The sequence below is a fragment of the Saccostrea cucullata genome, unplaced genomic scaffold, assembly GCF_032062105.1.
Source record: "Saccostrea cucullata isolate Sc308-1 unplaced genomic scaffold, CSIRO_AGI_Scuc_v1 ctg71, whole genome shotgun sequence".
Lineage (NCBI taxonomy): Eukaryota > Metazoa > Mollusca > Bivalvia > Ostreida > Ostreidae > Saccostrea > Saccostrea cuccullata.
Window position 1 is genome coordinate 148935 of NW_026936410.1, and position 10158 is coordinate 159092.

A 10158-nucleotide genomic window follows, 5' to 3' on the forward strand; every position below is an offset into this window, starting at 1 on the left:
TGAACAGTCAGGGGATATTTACTTCTTTATGACACTTCTAATGTCTCTAATGTTTTTGGAAGTCCGTGTTTTTTCTATTCCGATTTATCTATTTGTTTGTTCGTTGTTTGAAAGTTGTTTATCACGTTAAAAATTATTTAACGTGTAAAATTCTTATGCCGTATACTGGGTTTGTAGTATTGCCATAGGTTTACCAAACAAACTCCGTGACATTTTCTTTACATTGAACTGTGTTAGGAGCTTAAGAGTGTAAAAATGAAAAAAAGGAAACAATACGAATTTAATGACTTTTATAGAAATTAATTATATCTTTACAGATAAATATTTGTAAAAGAAAAGTAAAGTAATTTAAAAATAATTGTATTCAAATAAGTTCCTCTTCCGTTTCTTATTCATTTTTAAAGAATAAATACCCTGATTAGAATTTCACTAAAGCACCCATTCTCTTGTTAAATTAATTACTTACATGCATCGACTGTCAACATAAGGATGCCAGTGAGTTAAATGATCATACTCTGTAGCTCAGCTTTCTTTTCTAACTTGATTGGATAATTGATTTTAAGATGAAGTCTTCGTATATATAGCATTTATAAAGTACTAGTATTTCATAGACTGAAAGCAAAGAGATATAAAAGAAGACCAGAAAATGATAAAACTTGGCGATGCATGTTATTTACTATTCTTTATTTGTAAGTACACTTTGTAAGATTTAAAATATGTAACTCACTTGTCTTTTGAAAGTAATTAATGTCTCGACATTCAAAACAGACTAAACGTTGGTCCATGCTATTAATTAAAATATTATTTAAGGAAGGATATGGAGATAACGAACAGTATTCAAAATCAAAGTCCATAAAACAATACAAAATAGGAGCAGAACAAACACGGACCACCAAATCATCGGAGGTGGGATCAGGTGCCATGGAGGAATGAGTATCCCCTGCTGACCGGTCACACCTGCCGTGTGCTCCTTGTCATGATCAGGAAATAACGGAAAAATCCGTCGTCAATTCAGTGTATAAACAATGGACTAGCAATTAGTATGAAAAAGGTCAGTCAGCATTTGTCTCAATGATAAATTGTATTTGCTGACAAGGTCATTGTATCGACCATAGAATTTACGAAATGATGCCTTTAAACGAGACTTTTGATATTCTTGTTTCATTAACTTGCTTGTCAATAATTTACCTCGTTTTAGAAAGTGTTCATACGTAGAGCATGCTCTTGCGTAACGAATCAACTGAGATATATAAACTCCGTATGCAGGTGATGAAGGTTTATTGCTGTATTAGTAAGGGAAATTGATGATAGAAAAGTTAAAAATACTGTTAACATAGAGACGTTTTAATAGGGAAGTTTTACGTAGACTATAACGTTTTAACAAGTTATATAACAATGAAAGAATTTCAAAGCGTAAAAAGTTTGGATTTTATTTAAATTTGTTGGAAACATATGAAAAAATACATTTTTCTTATGTTTGTTTGAATGTTTAATTTTTTTTTTATTTGGAGTTGTTCTACTTGGAGGTTCTTAGGACATTTATTAGTCTTTTTTTTCCTTTCTGGTCTATAGATGCTTATTTTTGTTTCTTTAAGGCGGAAGTTCCGTAACCGCCGTCCGTTTGTCTGTATGACCATCAAATGTCACAACTCTCCGTGCTTGATTTGATATGACATAAAAGTATCAAAAATGTGTTAATATTTATTATGATTCATTTTCTTAAGAAAAAATAACATCTTCACTCTTAAGTCGAGATATCACTGAAGGGTGATTGTAAATAAAGATTTCTTTGATATTCATCCCCAAATTAACCTTGAGTATTTCGCTCGCGAATGTTCGAATTAATATACATTTAAAGATAAATACAAATTGCAATTCATTTGTTATTTTCTGCAAGTTAATTATTAAAGATAAATTTTAAAGAAAAATAAAGTTTAGAAGACTTTCATTTTTTTTTCAATTCAGGACACAATTTAGATCATCTTTTGTAATAATTCTAAAACTTTTTTTTCAAAAAAGGTTTATAACCACTTACTAGTATTAGAATTTTTAAGTGCTTGCCAAAAAGATAGCCTTATATCAACTTGATTTACTACTGTATTTTAAAAAATCACCATATTAACTTTGAGTTAAAACTGTTGTAATCAATATTTTCATTTAATATTGTGATATATTGCTTTATGAAGTTAGATGTTTATGTACATTTAGTTGGTTTACCTCTATTGCACTGATTTTATAATTACCTTGAACGTGTACATATATAATCCAAAAATATTTTCGAATATTTACATCCTTGTAATATTTTCTCCATTATTTCTTAAGAAAACAATTGCTGTTTACCAGTCCGTAAACAAGACGAGTACCCATTTCTTCATCAGTAGCTTTTCTATTATTAATGAAACGTACAATGACGTACGAGCGTACATATTAGTAATATTAAAATATGGGGCGCCGTTTTGGTATTTACTGTCAAAAAGTGATATCATCTATTCGAATAGGTGATATCACCTATTCAATTGGTGATATCACCTATTCAGATTTTGAATAGGTGATATCACCTTTTTCGAATAAGTGATATCACCTATTCGAATTGAATAGGTGATATCACCTTTTCGAATAGGTGATATCACTGATTCAGCACGAATAGGTGATATCACTTATTCGAATAGGTGATATCACCTATTCAAATTATTTATGAAATAACAACAGCTCCAAAGATTATAGGTCCCTCAATCTTATTTACTTTCATTCTAGGAGACAATAGATTACAGTTTTGCATTTAATTTTAATCAACCCCAATAGAAATTGTAGTTTGTTTTTCTCACAAATTAATTTATTTCACTTATCTATCATTTAAACGTTAAGAAAAATTGGAAAAACGCATGAAAACTGGGTAGTCCGAATTTTCTTGGTTCCAGTACGTGGTAATCTGTATATTATAGGGAGCATTCATTATTTAATGTTGTAAGAAATTCAAATAGGTGATATCACCTATTCGAATTGGTGATGTCACCAATTCAAATTGAATAGGTGATATAACCTATTGGAAAAGGTGATATCACTTATTCAAATAGGTGATATCACCTTTTCGAATAGATGTTATCACCTATTGAAAATGAATAGTTGATATCACCAATTCGAATACGTGATATCACCTATTCGAATAGATGATATCACTTTTTGCCAGTAAATACCAAAACGGCATCTCATAAAAACATTTAATTTAATCAATCCTACATTGAATGATGGTTCAAACAGATATAAATATAAACAATAAAATGTCTTTCTTTGTTTGTTAATACGGAAATTAACGCCACAGCTGTTGCAGAAAAAAAATACACACATAACCCACTGATTGCACACACAACTCCAATATAAGGATAAAGTAGTACTTTGACTGAAACAATAACATATAACAATAACATATTCATACATCACTGTATATTTCAGTAATGTTACGGAGTGAATTATTTCTACATTCCACACATGAATTTACCGTCGACCAGGGACAGGTTGACGGTTGACAGTTGACACTTCCCTTGTGTTCTAGTGTCGACCGGGGACAGGTCGACGGTTGACAGTTGACACTTCCCTAGTGTTCTAGTGTCGACCGGGGACAGGTCGACAGTTGACAGTTGACACTTCTCTTGTGTTCTAGTGTCGACTGGGGACAGGGTTGACGGTTGACTGACATAAACCGGGGACAGGTCGACAGTTGACAGTTGACACTTCTCTTGTGTTCTAGTGTCGACCGGGGACAGGTCGACGGTTGACAGTTGACACTTCCATTGTGTTCTAGTGTTGACTGGGGACAGGTCGACGGTTGACACTTTCCACATGATCTAGTGTCGACCGGGGACAGGTCGACGGTTGACAGTTGACACTTTCCATATCTTCTACACAATAACCCTAATCACATCTATAAATGCGAAACTAACCCTAATCACAGCTATAAATGCGAAACTAACCCTAATCACAGCTATTTATACGAAACTAACCCTAATCACAGCTATAAATGCGAAACTAACCCTAATCACAGCTATTTATACGCGAAACTAACCCTAATCACAGCTATTTATACGAGACTAACCCTAATCACACTTATGAATGCGAAACTAACCCTAATCACAGTTATGTATGCGAGACTAACCAACACTGTCCCCGGTCGACAGTAGAAATGATTAAATGTCAACTGTCAACTGTCCCCGGTCGACAGTAGATAGTTAAATGTCAATAAAAAAGTAGAAATGGTTAAATGTCAACTGTCAACCGTTTGTCAACAGTAGAAATGGTTAAATGATTGTCAATCGACAGTAGAAATGATTAAATGTCAACTGTCAACCGTTCCCGGTCGACAGTAGAAATGGTTAAATGTCAACTGTCAACTGTCCACGGTCAACAGTAGAACCGAATCACTACTTTTATATATATATAAGCTTCCGAATTGGGACTACATACCCTTATATTGGAGTTGACCCCACACAAGTACTCTGAAGTTGACATAAAAAAGATTATTGAATTTCTGATTGACAATATCTATGTGGATTTTGGAGACCAGGTCTTTCAACAATCTATTGGAATTCCCATGGGTACCAATTGCGCTCCGTTATTAGCAGACCTATTTTTGCATTCATATGAAGCAATTTTTGCACAATCTTATGCGTGAAAAGAAGAAAACACTTGCTGTGGCCTTCAACTCAACATTTAGATATATCGACGACGTATTGTCAATTAACAATTGTAATTTCCATTCCTATGTCGATTCGATATATTCTGGTAAGCTTGAGATAAAAGATACCACAGAGTCTGGCACATCTGTTTTATACTTGGATATTTTACTTGAAAAAGACGTTAGTGGTAATCTAACAACCAAGCTTTATGATAAACGTGATGACTTTTACTTTTCTATCTTAAAATTCCCTTACCGATGCAGCAATATACAATGAAGCGCATTGAAGTGGTAAAATTTTCCGTTCGAATGGAAGGTTTTGAGCTATCTTTAGAACGTTTATTGTCATCTTATGACACGCCCATTTCTTTAGAAATGGATAAAACTGTCAATTTGTTTATTGGAATACCTGTAGAGCAGGTTTTCCATAAATATAATAGCCAATGAAATTGTCGGTCTACATAAACACCGAGTAAAAACGTGTTCGACCGGAACATGTGTTGTGGTAACTTCAATAGACATAAGTTCAAAAATATGTACATATGCGTTGAAGTTTGAGATTTACAGAAGCAGGGAGTCTCTAACTCTCTCTTCTAATTTTTATAGCTCCATTTTACAGTGTAACTCATATTGCTTGTCGCGAAGATTGGGGTGTCCTAAAACATTACGACGAATATTTTTTTCTCGTTTCTAAAAATATGGGCATGTCATTATGTTGTAACTGACGTTCAAAACATGACTCAGAACGTTTCGTCCACACGGAAAATTTTACCACTTCAATGCGCTTCATTGTACCTTCATCATTTGCATATGGCGTTTATATATCTCAGTCGATTCGATATGCAAGAGCATGCTCTACGTATGAACACTTTCTAAAACGATATAAGCTATTGACAAACAGGTTGATGAAAGAAGAATAGCAGCAGTCTCGTTTAAAGTCATTATTTCGTAATTTCTTTGGTCGATACAATGACCTTGTCAGCAAATACAATTTATCATTGAGTCAAATGCTGATAGACGTTTCTCATACTAATTTGTTAGTCCATTATTTATACACTGAATGGATGACGGATTTTCCGTTATATCCTGATCATGACAAGGAGCACAAGGCTGGCGTGACCGGTCAGTAGGGGATGCTCAATTCTCAATGGCACCTGATCGCACCTCCAATTTTTTAGAGGTCTATTTTTGCTCTGCTCCTGTTTTCTATTGTTTAATGGACTTTGATATTGACTACTGCTCGTTATCTCCATATCCTACAGCTAATATTGATAAGGATAAGTGAAAACGTCAACGACACGGTTAGTTGGAAACAGTTTCATTTCTCATTTATGACAACGGATTAAATGCTTTGTGGTGGAACATTTAAAAACCTTTTTCTTCGTTTAGGCAATTTAAATACAGGGCCCAATGGAATTGTCTAAGTAAAAAAATCTGTAATATGCACAACAATTGATCACACAAAATTTAAAACATTTCTTAATTATTTATAAAACTATATTGCCTGGCTTATGTTTAATAAAATTAAACATTTTAGTTGACAAATCTGCATAGAGAGTACAACATACGCGCAACATAAATCAATAATCAGATGTCAGTATCCCTTTGAATATTGGTGATAAGCATTATTATTCTTTTAATTTTTAGGATTTTTGTAACAAAGACATATATAATTCTTTCAGATATAAACAATCATATTAGTTTCGGTGACGTAAGACATCATTTATTGCCAAGGAGATAAACCTTTGTTCATTATTTATTTTGATTGGATGAGTGATTTGTAACTGTCTTTTAGTGAATTTAACAAAATTAATTAAAATTTTTATGTAGGAACGGGATACAGTAAGCATAAAGACGTCGCACACGATGTTGTTGTTAAAATGTTTTCTCGGTTTGTGCGCTTAGAATTACACTAATTAGATTATTGAGAAAAAAATAAAGATACTCGTATATGTAATATTGTGTACTAATCAGCTGATAGGAAAGTGGACTAACATAAAATATACAATAAACTGTAGAATTTTTTTTTCATATTTGAGAAATCAGTTTACGTTATATAAACCGCCAAGAAAGAAAAATTTACACAAGTTACTCAGCATAAATTCTAGATTTCTTTTTATTTAAATTTATTTTAGAAGGAGTGAACAAAACTATAAATAGACAATTTAACCCTAAACCTAACCATAACTGCTTACGCAGGTTATGTATTCTTCCCGCTGCAACAGCTGCGATATTCCTTTAGGTACTAACAACCAAAGAAATCATTTTCATGTTTGTTTTTTTTTTCTTTAGAGCATGGTTTTGCGTATCGAATCAACTGAGAGATATAAACCCATGTGTAGGTGTAGAGGATACATTGCTACATAAGTTTGGGAAGTTTGAAAAGTTTAAGTCCTCACATTTATCAAAAAGCTTTTTGTAAGACTACAATTAACTTTGTTCTACTAATTTCTAAGAATGAATCAGATATATCAGACTCTGTGATGTTTTTTTTTTATTTAGCTAACTGATATTTGATATTGAAGATTGTCCTCCCTAAAAGGGATCTATAAGTTTAAGTTTAAGTTTGATCCCTTGTAGAATTACATCCTAGTACTCCTAAAATGCAATAAAATTAATGAGCCTTACAGTGTACGAACAAAGACAATGTTGTCAATATTCAAGATTATATTCCGTAAACAAAATTAGATGATCTGCTGTTCAAATTTTCCCAGTTTTAATATAAAGTCTCTTTCCATTAAGGTTCCCAGTACAAGAAGAGTTGGTTATCAAAATGTCACAGGTGTTTTCGAAGACATTTTGAAATTGAAGAATGAAGCATTGTCATGATTTTTGACACATTCTGCGTCGATCATTTAAGTTTTAAGCAAAAGATTGGTTTTTCTTGGTACCCAATTTCTTTATCTTGTATTGTAATACAATGATGTAGTGATGAAAGGAAATATATTATGACATGGTGGATAATCAATCGCATAATGTTTGGTTAGTAAAGATTAATTAATTGATTGAACGTCATCATTGTATATTATTCAGAAATATGTGTAGAAATCTATTACAAGAGGTCTATGGGTCACATCGCTCACCTGAGCACATGGGTTAGTTTAAAAAACACAAATCAGATGTGTATTGAAAGGTTTACTTGTTGGGGGAGGGGGGATTTGAATTTTTTAATACTTGAAATACATAAAACATACATGCATAATTTTGCCATACTTGAGAACAAGAGTTTTAAAAATTTTCTTAATTTTTTTTTTATGTAAAGATTCGATTCCCAAGGGATAATGATATGAACAAACTTGAATTAACTCTAACTGATATCACCAATCATAGCTTTTCTGATCTTGAGAAGAAGATTTTAAAAAAGATTTCTTCCTATGTATTCCTATGTATCCTATGTAAAACTTTGATCAGCCATTGTGGCCCCGCCCTATCTTTAGGGGTCCTGATTTGAACAAAATTAAATCTACACTACCTCAGAATGCTTTCACATGAGTTTCATTTTTGCTTGCCCAATGGTTTTGGAGAAAAAAATTTTAAAAGATTTTTCCTATACATTCCTATGTAAAAATTTGATCAGTGATTGTGGCCCCGCCCTACCCCTGGGGGGTCATGATTTGAACAAACTTGAATCTACTCTTCCTGAGGATGCTTCCACATGAGTTTCATTTTTCCTGATCCAGTGGTTCTGGAGAAGAAATTTTTTAAAAGATGCCATTAATTTTTCATTAAGTCATAACTATCTCATTTTGAAAGAGGGTTTGGCCCTTCATTTGAACAAACTTGAATCCCCTTTACCCAAGGATACTTTGTGGAAAGTTTGGTTAAAATTGGCCCAGTGGTTCTTGAGATGAAGATGGAAATATGAAAAATTTCACGACGACAACAACGACAATGACAGACAACGGACAAATTTTAATCAGAAAAGCTCACTTGAGCCTTTGAGCTAAAAATCAGTCGAATGTTATTATTTGTTATTTTCTAAACGTTATGTTGTAATTTAGTTTTCATTTCTTTCACAGCCTTTTATTACCTCACTTAAAATTCTAGCTAGATACAAATATTACAAAAATAAATTGATTTTAGATGCAGTCATTCGTGGTGCTGAGATAAGATGTCGTAAGTATAAATGTGATTATTTTTACTTTTATTTTTACCTGCAGAACTTGACTTTAATGAGTTATGAACTAAGTAGATTTCTCTTTATGACGGACCGACGAACAAACAGAAAGACGTGATTTTGATGTAATCTAATGATCATTAAAGATCATTTTTTAATAAAGTGAACAGAGGTGTAATATTCATGCTTTTTATTATAGTACTAGTAGTTTAATTCACGAAATGAATGATGAATCTGATGTAGAACCATGTCCAGTTGTACAGTACGACGAGGAAGCAGTGACGTATAAATTAGTTTGTGAATGGTATGAGAAAAGGATAAGATTTCAATGCAGAGATGGGTATTCATACCAGTCAGGATCGCACGAGTCAGAATGTTGGGCAGAATTCTCGTCGATATTGCGGGAATGGAGATGGGGATGGACAGGGATGTCAATAAAGTGCATCTGTAAGTAATAGCAGTTTGAAAGCATTCACTTAAAGAAGAAGGTACAGTTTGGGCTTCATTGTGCCCTAAAAATTTAATGTTTTTAAAAGGTAAAGAAATTGGCTTTAACAATACTTGAGTAGATGAATATGATAAATTATTAACGAATATGGCATAAAGGAGGACCATTCTAGAAATATGACGTTACTAACTTGGTACATTTCTAAGTTTTATGCAGAAAAGCTTTAGAATGACTCATTTCTGTGCTTATTTTTATTTAGAAATTAGTGTCTGCCACCGTCGCCCGCTTCAATTTTTGGTTATATTATGTAAACTGCTTTAAATAATCATATATCTCAAAATCTTTGTGGGCGACGGTGGTAGAGTATGTTTTATGGAAGAAATTCCACTGAAAACTGATGTCTTCTGCAACTTGTTGGGAAAATATTGGGAAAATGCACAAATCCAAACACATGTTCCTTTTGCTGTCCATATGAGTGAAAATTTTTGAGAGGGACAACAAACAAACAAAAACCATTCATTTCCCCCATATCTTGCAAAATAATCATTGTTAGAATTCCGTTTTCATTAATTATCCTATTCTATCAGATAGAACAACTTGTTCTTTGCTTTATAAATCATTTATAAAGTCATCATTTCGTAAGTTCTATGGTCGATACAATGACCTTGTCAGCAAATACAATTTATCATTGAGTCAAATGCTGACTGATGTTTTTCATACTAATTGTTAGTCCATTGTTTATACACTAAATTGATAATGGTTTTTCCGTTTTATCCCGATCATGAAAAGAAGCACACGGCGGGTGTGACAGGTCAACAGGGGATGCTCATTCCTCCATGGCACCTGATCCCACCTCTGATGTTTTGGAGGTCCGTGTTTGCTCTCCTCCTCTTTTGTATTGTTTTATGGACTTTTTGTCTTGAA